This window comes from Tamandua tetradactyla, chromosome 7 (genome assembly GCF_023851605.1).
Source record: "Tamandua tetradactyla isolate mTamTet1 chromosome 7, mTamTet1.pri, whole genome shotgun sequence".
NCBI classification, from domain to species: domain Eukaryota; kingdom Metazoa; phylum Chordata; class Mammalia; order Pilosa; family Myrmecophagidae; genus Tamandua; species Tamandua tetradactyla.
The window spans coordinates 59,863,348-59,881,334 of NC_135333.1; the positions used below are offsets into that span (position 1 = coordinate 59,863,348).

At 39.0% G+C, this 17,987-nt stretch overlaps 2 long non-coding RNA genes across 4 annotated transcripts in view; one reads left to right on the top strand and one right to left on the bottom strand.

The window, feature by feature from the left end:
* LOC143691285 (uncharacterized) overlaps positions 1 to 17,847 on the top strand; it is a 46,514-nt gene extending 28,667 nt beyond the window's left edge. For all 3 annotated transcript variants that reach the window (XR_013179442.1, XR_013179441.1, XR_013179440.1), the window contains one exon: positions 8,799 to 17,847. This is a non-coding gene — a long non-coding RNA (uncharacterized LOC143691285). The remainder of the gene's footprint in view (positions 1 to 8,798) is intronic.
* Positions 12,322 to 17,987, bottom strand: part of LOC143691286 (uncharacterized) — a 153,330-nt gene continuing 147,664 nt past the window's right edge. Inside the window, exon 3 of the long non-coding RNA XR_013179443.1 lies at positions 12,322 to 12,567. This is a non-coding gene — a long non-coding RNA (uncharacterized LOC143691286). The remainder of the gene's footprint in view (positions 12,568 to 17,987) is intronic.

Sequence of the window (17,987 nt, forward strand, 5' to 3'; positions counted from 1 at the left end):
TAGGGCAGTGCCACTATGTGGTGGACTTGGCAAAGGCATTTTTTCTCCATTGACCTGGCTCCAGAGAGCCAGGAACAGTTTGCATTCACATGGAAAGAACAGCAATGGACATATGTGGTGCTGTCACAGGGTTATATACATAGTACTACTGTGTGCCACAAGTTGGTGGCACAAGACTTGGCCACGTGACAATATAAGGATACAGTGTCTTTATATCATTATATATATTATGCTAGCCTCTAATTCTCTTACAGATCTAGAAGAAGCCATAGACACTCTGCACCATGTACTAGATATCTAGGGATGGGCAATCAATGAGGCCAAGGTCCAAGGGCCTGGATTGTCTGTCTAGTTCTTGGGAGTTGTCTAGTTGGGTTAGACCAAAGTGATCCCAGAAGTTGTGATAAATAATGTCCAAGCATATTCAAGACCAAACATGGTAAAACAGCTACAAGCTTTTGTAGGCCTTTTGGGGTCCTGGAGAGTGTTTATCCCCCATTTGGCTCAGGTTTTACATCCTTAATATGCCTTAATGGAATAAAAAAGTAGGTGCCCCATGGGACTGGGGAGGAGATCAAGAACACATTTTTGCAGTAACAAAGAAAAAGGGAGTAGTGTAAGCCCAGGCACTACAGATGGTGGGTAAGGCATTTCCTTTCCACCTGGACATGACATTCCATGAAGCAGGCTTTGGTTGGGGACTCTGGAAGTACCAGGGCAGGTGCAAAACCCCATACCTGGAACCATAGGAGCAGAAATGAAATACTCCCCCATTGAGCAGCAAATAACTGTTGTCTATGCTCCCCTACAAGCAAGTGAGTCCATTACAGGCCTGTAATGGAAGACCAGAAGAAATTGCAAGTGATAGATGTAACTACCCCCCATTGGATGGCAGTGGGTTTGTGGTCCAGAATTGGGCCAAAGTTCTGGCCAGGATTAGACCAAAGGTGTATCCAAAATTGGACCAAAAGTCTAGATATGCAGTGGATATAGCATGTCCCATATAGGCCACAAGCTGTGGAAATGAGTGCAAGGTAGAATGGCTTCTTGACAAAGAGGTTTCAGGTTTTAGCCCCAGAGAAGCCCACATTGAAGGGGTGGGCTATCCCGATTGGTAACTACTATTCACTTATTAAATGAACAGCCTTGGTACACAAGCTGCTCCTCTTTAAGCTTGATAAATGAGGGGATGAGCCTTGCCCTTGCACACACAAGTGGAAGGAAGTTATGCATTGGAAAGACACTGAGTGTGGAAAGAAGGATTACTATTAACAGCCACCCATGTTTTGCAACCCAGGACAATGGATGAAGGTGTATGGTCATGGAAAATACTAACAGAAGCCCCTCCCTGGAAGTTATGTCTTTTGCCTTGTGGTGACAGAATAACCCAAGGTTTGCAGGTTGTATTTGTTAAGGTTCTCTAGAGAAACAGAATCAACTAGAAATATTCATAAATATAAAATTTATAAAAATGTTTCATGTAACTGTGGGAATGTAGAGTCCAAAATCCACAGGGAAGGCTGTGAAGCTGAGGGCTCCAATGGAGAGTCTGGATGAACTCCACAGAAGTGGCTCACTGGCTGAAGCAGGAAGAGAGCCAGTCTCTTCTGCATTCTCCTTAAAAGGCTTCCAGTGATTAGATTAAGCATCACTCGTTGCAGAAGATACTCCCCTTGGCTATCACAAATGGAATTAGCTGTGGATGCAGCCAACATGATCATGATTTAATTCTATGAAATGTCTTCATAGCAACAGACAGGCCAGCACTTGCTCAACTAGACAAACAGGTACCACCACCTGAACAAGTTGACACATAAACCCGACCATGATACAGGAGTAATCTTGGGTTGAGGGGTGGCCAGCTCCTGTATGTGTGTCCTTACCCAATGATGAGACAGGTTCTTTGCTTTGAGCAACTTATGTCTTGCATCCTGATCATGTTAGCATGACCCAAGGAACCTGGTTTGGTACTACTGCCTGGGGTAGAGACCCTGGCTGCCACTATTCTTTCACAGGATAAGCAGATGGCCTGTATTAGGCCCAAGGGATGAAATTTGTCTCTAGTGATTTCTAAAGCTTTATTACCTCCTGAACAGGCTGGCTGTGTCTAACAGCCAGGCAAAATGGTCACACACCTACACAAAGGTCCATGTTGTCTTTCATTGCTGGGTATGTACTAAGCTTCCAGCAGATGCAGCAGAAGGGCTCCCATGACTGATAGTACCAGCCACTGAACAGAACTGGACATGGCTAGAATGAGATCATTGCAGTTCTCTGGCTTGGGAAGAAGTATGGCAATTAGTTGATGCTTTGTTCATCTGAGACACGAACACTTCCCCCCCACCTCCTTTTTGGATACACTATCCAAAGTGGCTAGGGACAGCTTATGGATGAACATGTGGATTTAAGAGAAAAGCACCATGGACTTCCGGAGAAGATGGCGGCTGAGTAAGATGCGCGGGTCTTAGTTCCTCCTCCAGAAAAGCAACTAAAGAAACAGAAACAATACGAAACAGCTCCCGGAGTCATGACAGAGACCAAAAAAGACAGCGTACCCCATTCTGGAACGGCTGAACGGGTAGGGAGAATCCACTGCGGTGAGATACCCGAGGGGTGCACGTTTTCCTGGCTGGGGTGGCTGGCGCCTGGGGTCCCCTCCACGCACGTGGCTCCCCGGTCTGACTGGGAACATTGGATAGCGGGGCCCTCCCGTCACGCTTGGCGTCTCGGGCCAGCTGGGCAATTTGGACCGGCACTCCCCCAAGCCACGGCCAGCGACCCCCGACTCCATGCGCGGTTTCCCGGGCCGACTGCCCCGCAGACAAACGACCGCCACGAGCGCCACCTACTGGGCAGGAAAAGAAAAACAGAGCCCAGAGATTCCACAGAAAAACCTTTCAACCAGCTGGGTCCCACACCCAGGGAAATCTGATCAAATGCCCAGACACCAGCAGAAAATAATGGATGACGCTCGGAAAATTGAAGATATGGCCCAATCAAAGGAACAAACCAATAGTTCAAATGAGATACAGGAGCTGAGACAACTAATGCTGAATATACGAACAGAAATGGAAAAACTCTTCAAAAACCAAATCAATAAATTGAGGGAGGACATGAAGAAGATATGGGCTGAACAAAAAGAAGAAATAGAAAATCTGAAAAAACAAATCACAGAACTTGTGGGAGTGAAGGACAAAGAAGAAAAAATGGAAAAAACAATGGATATCTACAATGGTAGATCTAAAGAGACAGAAGCTACAATTAGTGAACTGGAGGATGGAACAACTGAATTCCAAAAAGAAACAGAAACTATAGGGAAAAGAATGGAAAAACTCGAGCAGGGAATCAGGGAACTGAATGACAATATGAAGCGCACAAATATACGTGTTGTGGGTGTCCCAGAAGGAGAAGAGAAGGGAAAAGGAGGAGAAAAACTAATGGAAGAAATTATCACTGAAAATTTCCCAACTCTTATGAAAGACCTAAATATACAGATCCAAGAAGTGCAGCGCACCCCAAAGAGAATAGACCCAAATAGGCGTTCTCCAAGACATTTACTAGTTAGAATGTCAGAGGTCAAAGAGAAAGAGAGGATCTTGAAAGCAGCAAGAGAAAAACAATCTGTCACATACAAGGGAAACCCAATAAGACTATGTGTAGATTTCTCAGCAGAAACCATGGAAGCTAGAAGACAGTGGGATGATATATTTAAATCACTAAAAGAGAAAAACTGCCAACCAAGACTCCTATATCCAGCAAAATTGTCCTTCAAAAATGAAGGAGAAATTAAAACATTTATAGACAAAAAGTCACTGAGAGAATTTGTGACCAAGAGACCAGCTCTGCAAGAAATACTAAAGGGAGCACTAGAGTCAGATACGAAAAGACAGAAGAGAGAGGTATGGAGTAAAGTGTAGAAAGAAGGAAAATCAGATATGATATATATAATACAAAAGCCAAAATGGTAGAGGAAAATATTATCCAAACAGTAATAACACTAAAACTTAATGGACTGAATTTCCCAATCAAAAGACATAGAATGGCAGAATGGATCACGACCCAGCAATACCACTGCTAGGTATCTACTCAAAGGACTTAAGGGCAAAGACACAGACGGACATTTGCACACCACTGTTTATAGCAGCATTATCTACAATTTCAAAGAGATGGAAACAGCCAAAATGCCCATCAACAGACGAGTGGCTAAACAAACTGTGGCGTATACCTACGATGGAATATTATGCAGCTTTAAGACAGACTAAGCTTATGAAGCATGTAATAACATAGATGGACCTAGAGAACATTATGCTGAGTGAGCCTAGCCAAAAACTAAAGGACAAATACTGTATGGTCCCACTGATGTGAACCGACATTCGAGAATCAGCTTGGACTATATCATTGGTAACAGAGACCAGCAGGAGTTAGAAACAGGGTAAGATAATGGGTAATTGGAGCTGAAGGGATACAGACTGTGCAACAGGACTAGATACAAAAACTCAAAAATGGACAGCACAATAATACCTAAGTGTAATGTAACTAGGTTGGAACACTGAATGAAGCTGCACCTGAAATATGGTTTTTTGTTTGTTTGTTTGTGTGTTTGTATCTTTTGTTTTTGTTTTTTTCTTTTTCCTTTTTATATATATATATTATTAGTATTATTATTTTAATTCTCTTCTCTATATTAACATTCTATATCTTTTTCTGCTGTTTTGCTAGTTCTTTTCCTAAATCGATGCAAATGTACTAAGAAATGATGATCATACATCTATGTGATGATACTAAGAATTACTGAGTGCATGTGTAGAATGGAATGATTTCTAAATGTTGTGTTAATTTCTTTTCTTTTTTTGATTAATAAAAAAATTAAAAAAAAAAAAGAGAAAAGCACCATGATGCATTGAGCAGCATCAGGGAGAACCCCAGTAGGTAGCAGGGTGGACTCCTGAGTCTTTTTATACTCAGGAGACCAGAATGTCAACAGTTCCCAAAAGATGGTGGTATGGCTGTCCATGTGTAGGGATGGATAAAACTACCCAGATGAAAAGGGTTGTTTTGCAAACAAATGGTTTTAGATTTCTTGATCTAAAGGAAAACTCATGCAATGTTACATGTAGAATATTGTGTATCCTGACAATCAAGATTCTTTTGAAGGTGCTTTGTATGAAATGGATGAAGAAGTACACGCCAGTTATTCCCTCTCACAGGATCCTTTACAGTCCTGGTGGAACTCCATGACAGGGACTTGTAATTGGGTAATAGTAACCTTAGCATGCCTGTCCAGATTTTTAGTAATATTTTGTTGCTCACTTTATTGCTGTGGTAGCCTGTGAGCCCAAGCTTTATCCCAGCCCTGTGGGATAAAGCATCCCCTAGAACATGGGCCATTTAAGGGGTAGAGTATGGGGCCTGGAAACATTACTCATTATAAACATCTGCTAAAATGGCCTTCATAAGTTCTGAAGTAGCATAATACAGCATGATGTTGCTTCCTATGAAATGGAGCTCAAAGGATATTAAGGAATGATGAGAAAGAAAGAAAGGAAGGAAGGAAGGAAGAAGGAAAGAAATAAGGAAAGAAGGAAGGGAGGAAGGAAGGAAGACATAGACAGGCTCAGGGGGTCTGAAGCTTAAGTTTATATCAGACAGACTTCAGACCCCTTGAGCCCATCTGTGTCTTTTTTTCTTTCTTTCTTTCTTTCTTTCTTTCTTTCTTTCTTTCTTTCTTTCTTTCTTTCTTTCTTTCTTTCTTTCTTCCTTCCTTCCTTCCTTCCTTCCTCCCTCCCTCCCTCCCTCCCTCCCTCCCTCCCTTCCTTCCTTCCTTCCTTCCTTTCTTCCTTTCTTTCTTTCTCATCATTCCTTAATATCCTTTGAGCTCCATTTCATAGAAAGCAACATCTGGCACCCAAAGTGGGGTTCAAAGAAGACTTCAAAACAATATTAAGGAACCAAGGAAAAGTCTCCATTAGAGGGATGTGTGTCCAGCCGATAGAAGAGGACTTGAGTCATATTGGTAAGTAAGCATTTTCCTTGGAGCATCAGGTAATGGGTAATCACAATAGGCAGCTGGAGGAGTATGTATGTATGTATGTTTGTATGTTTGTGTGTTGAAAACATCATTAGGGTGCCATTACTAAAATAAGGTTCTAATAAAGTTTAAGAGTTATTTGTATTTTAAAGAAAAAGACTTTGTGGATAAAGCAGAGAAGGGTCTAAAGCAAACTCCCCATAGTGAAATGGGAGACATGAGGGAAAAGGAGTGAAGAAAGTTCTGAATTGAAAGCATTTTTCCATAACAACACAGTGAGGCCACATGGGGCAATAACAGAAGGGAGTTTAGGAAAAATAAAGAAACTATGTTCTTGTTGTTAGGAAGAAAATAGTAAAGGGAAATAATAGCATAAGGATGACACAGCCAGGAAATAATAGCCAGGGACAAGGTAACTCTAGTTGGGAAAAAAAAAAGGCTAAAAAAGCTTCTTCAAAAAAGAAGCTATTTCTAAAAAAAAAAAAAAAAGATAGAAAAGTTGAGAGAATATTTGGAGTAATTAAAGGAGAGAAAGGACAAACAAAATGAGGATATGGAGACTATGTTAGAAGACCCAAAGAAATCTTCAAAATAGAAATACAGAAGTGTGAATCTGAGGCAAGGAAAAAGGACAGCAAACAAATAACTTAAGATGGGATGCATAATTATAAAAATTTTACATCAATATGAGCTGCCTTTATATAAAAATTCATATACACCTGAGTCAGAAAATATTCAATAGGAACAATGCCATGCCGAACAAAAGTCAGTACTAATTAACAGTTCCTGTAGAATTATAATATATCGGTCCCCTAAGGGTTCCGCAATTCAGGATTGTAGTTCTGATTCAAAGTGTTCTGTTAAATTACCTTGGTTTAAGCTAAATAATTATTGTGCTGAAATTATACCTATGCTATGAATAAAATCTTGTGACAAGGAGTGGGAATGGTGACCCCAATCTCCTTTTGTTAACTTAGATTCTCAACAAACAGCAATTTGGAAACTGGCCATGAGTTTAGCTCCTATTCATATTTTAAAAAGAAATATATTTTAAGAACTTTAAAACTAAAAATTCTTGTTAAAAGCTATATATTGATAGTTAATGCATATTTGAAACATTAACTAAAGTATCTTAAGTATTTAACATTATTCTAACAAATTTAATTTTGTTGGTAATTATATGTGGTAAAATATTTGCTTAAAATAATGACTTAAAAGATATATTTTTATTAATAGGAAAAACAGAATAGTTTATCTTAAGATAAAATGAGTAGCTCTTACAAAATGAGAAAAATATAGGACAAAGCCTAAACTAATATAATAATTGTTAAGAGTTTGTAAAAATGGAAATTATGGTCAAAATCAAAAAAGATTTAATGAGTCTAAAATGTCAACATTTTCTTGGACTCTTAGCCTGTTCTAATAAAAGATATAAAAATTTTTTCTAGATAGTGTAAAAAGCAAAGAGTCTGTCTGATGTAAACTTAAGCTTCAGACCCCCCTGAGGCCATCTGTGTCTTTCTTTCTTTCTTTCTTTCTTTCTTTCTTTCTTTCTTTCTTTCTTTCTTTCTTTCTTTCTTTCTTTTTCTTTCTTTCTTTCTTTCTTTCTTTCTTTCTTTCTTTCTTTCTTTCTTTCTTTCTTTCTTTCTTTCTGTCTCTCTCTCTCTCTCTCTCTCTCTCTCTCTCTCTCTCTCTCTCTCTCTCTCTCTCTTGCTTGCTTGCTTTCTTGCTTTCTTGCTTTCTTTCTCTCTTTCTTTCTTTCTTTCTCATCATTCCTTAATATCCTTCGAGCTCCATTTCATAGGAAGCAACAGCATAACTCACATAAGCAATGAGGTAATATGCATGTATCTAATCAGGTATCCCATGAGTGAAGCCATTTGCTGAAAAAATGCCACTTTTGTGTAATTTAATATATAAGGGACTACTGTTCTATAAGCATGGGAGTAAAGCAGAGGGAATGATTAAAGATGCCACTCTGCCAGAGGCTCCTTGTGCTTTCTTTCAATTTGCTACCAGACCAGAGCAATATCTCCTTAAACTGGAACCTCACAGGAATTCACCCAAGACCACTGAAAACTTATGTTCATACCAAGACTTGTATGCAAATGTTCATAGCAGAATTACTCATACTAACCCAAAATGGGAAACAACCAATTGCCCATCAACTGGTGAATGGAATCACAAAATATGGTATATCCATACAATTGAATATTACTTGGTAATGAAAGGACTGAATTATTGCCACCTGTAATGAACAAGATGAAATGGAAATTATTTTGCCAATTGAAAGAAGCCAATCACAAACAAATACATCTTGTATGATTATGTTTCCATGAGATTTCTGGAAAGGAAAAAACTTTGTAGATATAAGCAGGTCAGAGGTTGCTTGAGACTAATGTTTAGAGCAGTAATTACCTGTAAATGGGAACATTTTGTGAGTGATGGATGGATTCCAAAAACGAATTTTGGTGTTATTGCATAACTCTATCAATTTATTAGAACTCATCTAATGATATAATTATAATAGTAAATTTCATAAAGTCATGATATGTAAACTGTATCTCAATAAAGATGTGAATTATGCCAATAGGTATTTTTGTTGCTGTTATTCTTACTATTTCCATTCCCATTTCATAAGAAAATTACAATTCCCATTCCCATTTCCACTCCCATTGCTATTGCTGTTTTGTTATATTGCCTTTGCCCTTGATTTTGCCCTTTCCACTACCATTAGTATGTATTATTATTATTATTACTTTTATTCCAGGATTCACATGAGATCCTATAGCATGAGAACGAGGAACACAGACAATTCCAGAAGCAAGCAGCTGCACTGCAGATTCTTCACTGGGCTTGGATAAAAGCTCTTGGGTTGCGGGGCATGAGAACTCCTGGTCTCCTCCAGTCCTGAATTTGTCTGTCCTCCCTTTTGGACTCTGGGCACCTCCTCACATTCCCAGTTCATGCATGCACGATATCGGGTCTGGGAGAGGAGATAACTTGCGCTGCTGAAAACAGCAAACTTTTCTATGTTAACAGGTCAGCTATGCTGTCTGAAACTTGAATGTAATCATTTTCTGGTTTATTCCCCTTCAACTAGCATAAATTCTGTGATGTGGATTCCTAGGAAGACCATGGTGAAGAACAATGTGGACTTCTAGATGAGTCCATGATCTGCAAACTTAGAGAAGCCTAATGGTGACAATTTTGTCCCCTTCACAGGTGTTCATAAAATTCAGAGGACAAGGCCAGTAGCACTCAAACTCCTAATATGGTCAGTGGTGTAAACACGGCCACAGAGAGGTAATACACTAACTACTTTGACTTCTAGACTATGCATGGGGAAGCTCCATCATGATTGAACATGCATGTAATACATATTACTACTGCATGCGTAAGAGCACATAACTAATACTTGATACTTATATATATAATTCTGGTAGGTATGTGACCAGAATATATTTAGAACTCTGCAGACTTATTCAGAAATAGAGATGCCTGGGCCCCACCTGGGAGACACTATGAACAGGCTAGAAGGGGGTCCTTTTTTAAACAAGTAAACAAATAAAAGTGAACTAACCCCAAAACAAACCCAAGCTATTTAATATGCTGCCAGGTTTTGCAGCATATTAAATATTTGCCAGGTTCTAAGTTCGCTAAACATATTTCTTATTTTCTGAGATTCGTGGCACCGATAACCTACATTTGAAACATGAAGCCATTTCCCTAGAACAAAAGGATAAAACTTCTTTTTTCCCCTCTTAGAGAACAATGATAGCTTTGTGATAAGGTTCATTTGTCCTATTCTTTTACTCAAAAGGAAGTCTGTTGATCTAAACTGTGAGTCAGGAAAAAATGACAAGTCACTAGCCCACCTTTCCTTGCAGTCCTTCACTGAACTGCCAAGGGCAGGAAAGAGTCCTGGACCTGGGCTTTTATATCTTCTGGGCAGTCAGGAGAGAAGCATCAATCAGCAAACGCAACCATGAATGACTCTCCCTCAAAATAATAGAGCATGTCAAGATCTGTGTTTCTCTCTCTCTCTCTCTCTCTCTCTCTTTTTTTTAACTTTGTTCTTGTGATGAGATATGGAACCTCTGAGTTCTGAATTTCACAATTTTCTTAACTCTCCCCTATGCAAATACTTCATTCTTGAGACACTGGCACCTGAACTCTTTTTCATATTGTGGAAATGCAGTGCTTCCCTTCTGAATGCATTGCGGAAGAAAAAGAGAAAGCATAAGCGCTCTCTTGTTGTTGTTCTTGTTGTTCTGCACTATGAAATTGATTTTCTCAAACATTCACCATACCTAACTGCAGAAGATTTTAGATGGTGTCAAATACTAACCCGACTTCTAATGCAAGGCCAGTAATTAGTAAAGTATTTTTGGTGAGTTTGATTTCCTTTCTAGTTAACTAAGGTTTCTAAATTAGCATAGGGTTTGCCATTTTGGAAATTGAATTAATAAAAATGTATTAATAATGTAAGGAAGGCCCAGAAAAATTAATTAAATGTGATTTCAATTTTGATACTATTTAGTTAATAGTGTAAGAATTCAAAAATATTTTATTTCAACACCAGACTTGGACAGGAGATGGTGAGTGTTTAGGTAACATCTGAAGGTGGGTGTGGGGTGCATAGGAGGGCAGGATCGCCAGTTTGCAGGTTTTTAAATACCAACATCAGGAGACAAATGTGCAAATAACCATCAACTCTTCAGGGACTACTGTGGCATTAGCAGTTGTGTGAGCATCAGGTTTTTCCTGGTCAGGTTCTGTGGGTCCTGGGGATTTGTGGAGAGATGGACACAGACTCTGCAGATTGTTGGGAAGTGAAAGAGAGTCCTCTGAGGAAAATGTCCACTGTGGCCACATGCCCATGATGTGTCACTGCCATGTGTCTGGAGGTGAGTCCATGTTCTGCCTCCCCCAGGCTGCCTCCCTTAACCTTCAGCCCTTTCCTCAAGGACAGATGTGGACAGTTCCCACTGGGTGTCCTCCTTGTGGCCCAAGGGGTATTCTGCACAGCACAAGAGTTTATAAAAAACATGAAAATGGTCCAGAGATGATCTTATTCAAAATGTTCCCAAAAGGATATTTCTCCTCTGCTTCACTCTGTCATCACATGCCCACTGACCCAAGAATAACTATCCAAAAAGGACCTACAGTGATAAGCCCAACCTCCCTCTTTCAAAAATGTTGCTGAGTCATTGTGAGTACAGGAATTTTATGCCATGTTAAACTGCTAAAACTACAAACCAATGCTGCTTGTGCTTGCTCTAAGTTTCACAGGTTCTCTTTTGTTACCACCTGCTTGGAATGAAGCTTGGGGAATGAAGGTTATTATTTTTTCAAGCCAGTCTATTTCTTGAAGTGGTCTTTTGTTGTTCCAGAGGCTGACAACCAGGTTCCCAGTAGGCCTTATTGCACCTGGAAGTGAGGTCCCTGGTCAGGGTTCTCCAGGTACACTTATGGTAAGCTTATCATATGGGGTGGGTGTTTGCATTTGGCAGAGAAACTAAAAAAGCTAAGGGAAAACTAATGCATAGACAATTCTGGAAGAAGCAAATATTACCAACCATGACAGTGCCAGGATGAAATGATACAGAGTCTACAGATTTATATTTAGGTAATTGTTTGATTATAATTACTAAATGCCCAGACTCCTCTGCCACCTCACCCACTCCCCCTAACTGCGTACATGTGGACATGGGTAAAGGTTCAATAAGGACTACTGGTTTAGGAGAGCAGAGGGAAATATGTTTGCCTCTGAGGACATATGTGTAAGCATGTTAAGAGTTGCAAGGAGCCAACTCCTTCCTTGAGTAAATACATTTATTTATATAATCCTTACCTTAATATATATATCTTTAAACTAGAAGTCTTCCCACAGAGGATATTGGGATCCTGCAAGGAGGATTTTAAGAATAACTTAGTACTTCTCATTTTTCTCCTGAGAGTATCACAATTAAATTTAACACCAAGACCTCCTCCAGGAAAAAACTTGTTCTTAGGAACAGTTAGGCTGCCATGGGGTATTCCTCTGATGGCAACCCCTTATCTCTATCTAGCCAACAACTCAATTCCAGGCCACACTTGCTATATCAAGTTTAGTTAACAAAGAGCAGTTCATTACCCCTGACCAATTGTCTTTTGGTTGTTGAACTGTCTGGCTTGAGATGCCAATTGTTTCCATCCATCCTCTTCACCATGCTGAATAGAAAGTGTTCCCCATCCCAGGGTTATCAGATGGCCCAATACATGACACCCAACACTGGACAACTGAGGTTGGCAGCTGTTTTAGTTGCATATACTCCCAGTCTAAGAAGCAGGACATTGCATCAATCAAGGGCACGTGGAGATTGAATTGGGAATAAACTGAATAGGAAGTGGCTGTGGGAGTTGGGCTTTGTGGTTCAGAAGGGTTAAGTGAATCCTGGTCCTATAGGAGAATGGAATTGGCTTCTTTGAATAAATCCAAGGGGTAGCAGGAAACCCATTTCTTTATCACTTAGAATAATGAACTTCAGTGCACACTGTTGAGAAAAGAAGAACAAGTTAAAGAGTTCCAAGTCTGTTCACACTCCATGGAATGTCCTTTTAAGCATTGTCCCTCCTATAAAGTTATTTTTAAAAGTTGAAGAGTGCAATACATTGTCACCTTTGCATTCAGAGTATTGCCTCAGTGTTGTTCAAAATTCTGCTGAAGGAAAAATTAAGAAAGCCATCTTTGCTTACTCTGAAGGATGAGAGGCAATGGATCACAAACATTTTTGTGTGAAGCTAAATGATGGTCACATTATTCTTATCCTGGAATTTTGAACCAGTGCATCTGCAGAGGTAACAGCAAGGGATTTAGTTTCAAGAGTGGAAATGAAAGCAGACCTAGGATGGCTGGTTGACCACCTGGGCTGCCATATAATTCAATTCCAGTGTTACTGTGGGAGAACCTTTTGGTCTTGATTTCATGAGCCTGGAGCCATTCCACAAATAAAGTGAGAAGGGAGACAGTCATCAGTCAGGGCTTTGAGTCACCTAGGGATAATCCTGGACTTGGTTTTCCTCCTGTTTCCATCTGTTTAGAAGAAATGAACCTCAGCAGGCAGAGTACCTGCTGTCAGCTGCCTGCTTTGAGACTGATTGCAATGAGGAACATCTCTTTATATTTCTATAATTCAAGAATCTTTCCTCCTACCAAGTACACATGGGTCCAAGAAATCTGCATGGTGAAGATCACTGGGCTTAAAGGTTTGTGTAAACTGCTGTGGGATGGGGCACACAGGCTGGAAACAGGGCACACAGAGTGAATTGAGCTTCCCCCCTATGTCTCTCTCTGCTGATAAAGACATCTGAAAAGGAAATTTGACGTCATTGCTACCTAACAAGGGCAAGTCCTCCACTCTAGGTCCTAGTTAAAGTACTTTATGTTGGTGAAAAAGTTAGAATGGCCATAGTCTATTCTAACTTTTTTCTCTCACTAAAGAGTGAGAGCAAGATCAGAGGTGATGGTGGAGTTACATAGAGAAGATCGGGTTTAACTAATGATTGCTGAATCAGTATGCTGATTCAGGTACTGATTACCTGAATTAAGGTACTGATTCCTTTAGTCTCCAGTACCTTAGAGCAGCTAGAAATAAAATACTAAAATTTTGGAATTGTAACTCATACCAAACTCTGAAATCTGTTCTTCAACTAATTGAACCGTACTTTGAAATTTATTGCTTTTTTTTTGCATATGTCATTTCTCACAAAAAATAAAAAAAGAGAAGGAAAAGTATAATTATGAAGATATGATTTAGCAAATGAATGTAACTGCTGAATCTTTTAGTCTCCAGTGTCTTAGAGCAGCTAGAAGAAAAAATGAAAAATCGTGGAAATGTAACCCATACTAAATTTTAAAATCTGTTGTATAACTGTTAAAATTTACCTGGAATTTTTTTTTGTATATATGTTATTTTTCACAATAAAAGAAAGTTAAAAAAAAAAAAACTTAATTTTGGAAGGAAATAAGTAGACTTGTTCTTTTCACCTGAAAGGGACAAGGTGGACAGGCCACTAGATGGGAAGCCAGAACATTTCCATTTCAAATTTTTCTTCATCCTACTTATTTCAACTGTGTAACATGGGACAATTTATTCAAATTATTGATCTCATCAACAATATAGGCAGGAATTTTTAATAGACTTTTTGAAGAACAGGGGACAGGACTTGTTTTCTTAGTCGTGCAGAGGGTGATGAAGAAGATGGAAAAATCATGGATAAGACCAAAGTCTCAGCAAACCTTGTAAACCTCCATGTGCTGGATGCCTAAGGAAAAGTGCATGGGGTCCAACAGAAGTCATTAGGGCTCAATATCTAATTCCTTTTAATCATTTTGGAAAAATGAGAGCTTTTGATACATTTAACAGAAAAAAAAGTGCTTCTTATACAAGCCTATATCCTCATAGTGTATATTTTTACTGCTCATAAATAGCCCTCTCATGTGGCTAGAGTGAATGTGCAGAAAGGAATTAACTAGTAGACATCTATCCTTAGATGTCATTGTGTACAATTTTCATGTTAGCTGTCATGTGTGAACTTGAATTTCAGGAGATGACTGCCATTCTTCTCATTGATAACGATGGGAGACTGGGCCTGAAGTGTCTGTACAAACAATGACATTTAGGCTAAATATATACTTTCTTCAATGGGGATGGAAAACTTGTTAAGAGCTGGGCTTTGTGGGCCTATGTGGATGTCCCACTCTGAAAAGTCTGGGCATTGTGTCAGGAAGCTTCCTGGAAGACAGTAGTTCCCATGGATTGTTAAAGTTTGGTATTGTAGGAATCAAGCATATCCAATGTGCCTCCATGGAGGAGGACTCTTAGACTTCTGTGCCTGGTTCCCATGTACTTTGACATATGCACCATTTTCTTTGCTTATTTTACTTTGTATCCTTTCACTGTAATAAAATCATAGTTGTGAGTACTCCTACATAAACTGTCCTCTGAGAACTTCTAATGAATCAGTGAACCTGAGGTTGGTCTTGAGAACTTCCAATGCCAATGAACAACTTTCAAGTTTTCCTGAACTAAAGGTGCCCTTGAGATGCACAACTTTCCAAATTAAATCTAGGAAAGTCCCAGGCAAACAGCGACACATTGTTCGCCCAGCATGGAGAACTAAAACAAGACTTGAGGGTATGACTGATTCTGGTGAAGTCCACTGTTGGGCTTGATTACCTTTCAATCAAATGGATCGCCAACATTTGACTTTGTCAATCAACAAGATTCCTAAGAGTGAAACAGAGATGGCCACCAGGATTGCTATTGATGCTGGGTGTCACCATATTGATGCTGCCTTTGTGTATGAAAATCAAGAGGAGGTTGAGTGGAGAATCCAAAGCAAGATTGCAGATGGTACTGTGAAGAGAGAAGACATATTCTACACTTCAAAGGTGTGGGAGTGTATATATGTTGTGTGTACATGGGTGTGGGCATATTTATACAGTGGGATTGTGTGTGGAATTGGAATGATATCTTTGGTGGAATAGCTGGCTTCTGAAATATTATTATTTGCCCAAATTTTCTTCACACATATATTATGGATTGTAATCATTGCTATGTTCACATTTTGTGACTCTTCTTTAAAGTATGATCACTTCACTTTTCTGACACTCAGCCCAAAGGAGTTAATTTTGGCATGGAGTATAGAATCAGACTGTGATCATATGATGGCTTTCCTTTTCTTCTGTGTGACCTGGTCAACTTTTTAACATTCTGAATCTCAATTCTCCTCTGTCAATAAGAAGTGCAATATAAAAGCGCTCCTTGAGTATTAAAAGATAAAGTTTCTTGAACTGTCTCAGCACATATCACCATGAAAACTAATTTTTCCCATCAGTTATATATGTGAAAGGAACAGTAAATATTCATACTACAGTGTTTTATGAAGACACAACTAGATGAACTGCCAGGAAATGATTTGTAAACTCTGTAGGATATCATTCAGGTAATGGATTCAGTATTAATTGATAATGATTTTTACCTCTGGTGTCATAACACCCCATAATTCAGTAGATAGACTGACAACAATTCTGAAAAAAAAAATAGAATTTCTATTAATAGGTCAGATGAAAGGGGAACCGAAGCTAAAAGGAAACTTTTTTGCTGAGGTAATCAAGTGCTCAAGTAATAGCAAATTGCGTAAACATTGGTTAAAGGAAACCAATTCAGAAGTTAAGATCAAAATCCTTGAAAAGTGAACATGGAAAACATTTTTGTCTGGTATCTTAATGGAACTCTCTCAGCATGGCTATTTTTCAGTTCTTAATATACCATGTATGCAAGATTTCCATACTTCAATCTGTTCTCATTTGGCAAAGTTTCCCATCTCTTTCTTGATTCTTTGTTCACTTCAAAATGTTCTATATCATTCTTACAGTGTAAATAGCCAGAAATAAAAAGGATATTAATAAGGTAGTATGACTCTGAATAAAACCTATACACTAGGTCTGTTCTTCCTGAGTAGAGTCGAATTTTATCAATGACACAAGCTTGCTTAAATTCAAAAATAATGGCCAATAAATACCAATTGTACACCTGCTAAAATACTCACACTCCATCTCTTTATTGTTTCCTGATCTCATTCAGAAACTCAGCTAAAGAATTACTGCAACATGTCTTTTCTTTTCACCTCTGAAGTTTTGGGTCACTTTCTTAATACCACTGGTCTTGAAAAGATCACTGAAAAAATTTCAGCTGGACCATATGGACCTCTACATTACTCATTTCCCAACAGCTCTGAAGGGTAGCAATGTGCATGATCAAATTAATTTCACTTCCACTGGCAGCACAGCCCTCATTTTGCATGGATGGCTGACTTATGTTTTTTAAAGAAGATGTTGATGTTGGGATTATGAAAATGGAGAGGAATCCTAAATAAAAATGCATGTCTCTCTTTTTAATTTAATAATGCTTTTATCTCTACCTCAAGCCTCCCAAAAAATAGGGTACAAAACCTCTTCCTCAAAATCTTGAGGAAATAACTCTAGCTGTGTTCAAAGCCTGGAACTGATTAAGGCCCCTGAGTCTCTTGAAAGTTCATAAACCCAGTTTCATGTAGCTGTGATAAGCAATGAACCTGCCTCACATTGTCCTGCAAGGTGTTTTCCTTATGCCATTAATTTCAAGCTGATAGCTTTTTATTCATCACTCTGTGTGGGTCTAAAACTAGCAGCATCCACAGGGACATGCAGGCCTTTGGACTTTCTTTTGGCACCACTGCAAATTAGGGCTTTCTATCCTGCTCTCAACTGCTAATGACTGGGTTGTATGGGACACTTGTTTAAAAGTAGCAGAATTGTTATCAAGCTAGCTTCAGTAAAAGTAAGAGTTTATCTGATGATAAAAATGGGAGGTTGGCAGCAATACTAGATTTACAGATTTAAAGTTGTGCTCAGAAATGTCCCATTTTCTCCAAATCTTATCTCTGCATTACTTCACGTCAGCTTTATTTTTGGCCCAGAAATTTCCAGTGGTGGCCAGTATGCCTTTGGGACAGAGCAAAGCTTCTGGGATTAATACTTAAGAACATAGCTGCCTCTTCAGCATCTGTATTCATCCTGAAAAAGATCTTGATAGATGCTGCTTGTTTTGAGTCTTTACCTCTTGGCCTTTATGTGTTCATGGGAGAGGGCATGTGATTGCCAGCCTTAAGCAAGGTTATAATGCGTTTTTGGTGGAAATGCAAACCACACGATCAACTATGTTTTCAGATTTCCAAACTATGAAGGGAAGACTGAAACAACATAAGTCCACTGAGTCTCTATGAAGATCTTAGACAAACATATTTATTGAAAATTTAATATATTTAAAAGATTATGGGAAACCTGCTTCTGAAGATATTTCTTACTACTGTGTATGCAAAGCACATTGTGAAAATTGGTATCTGGTAATTTCAGCAACCTCCTGGAACT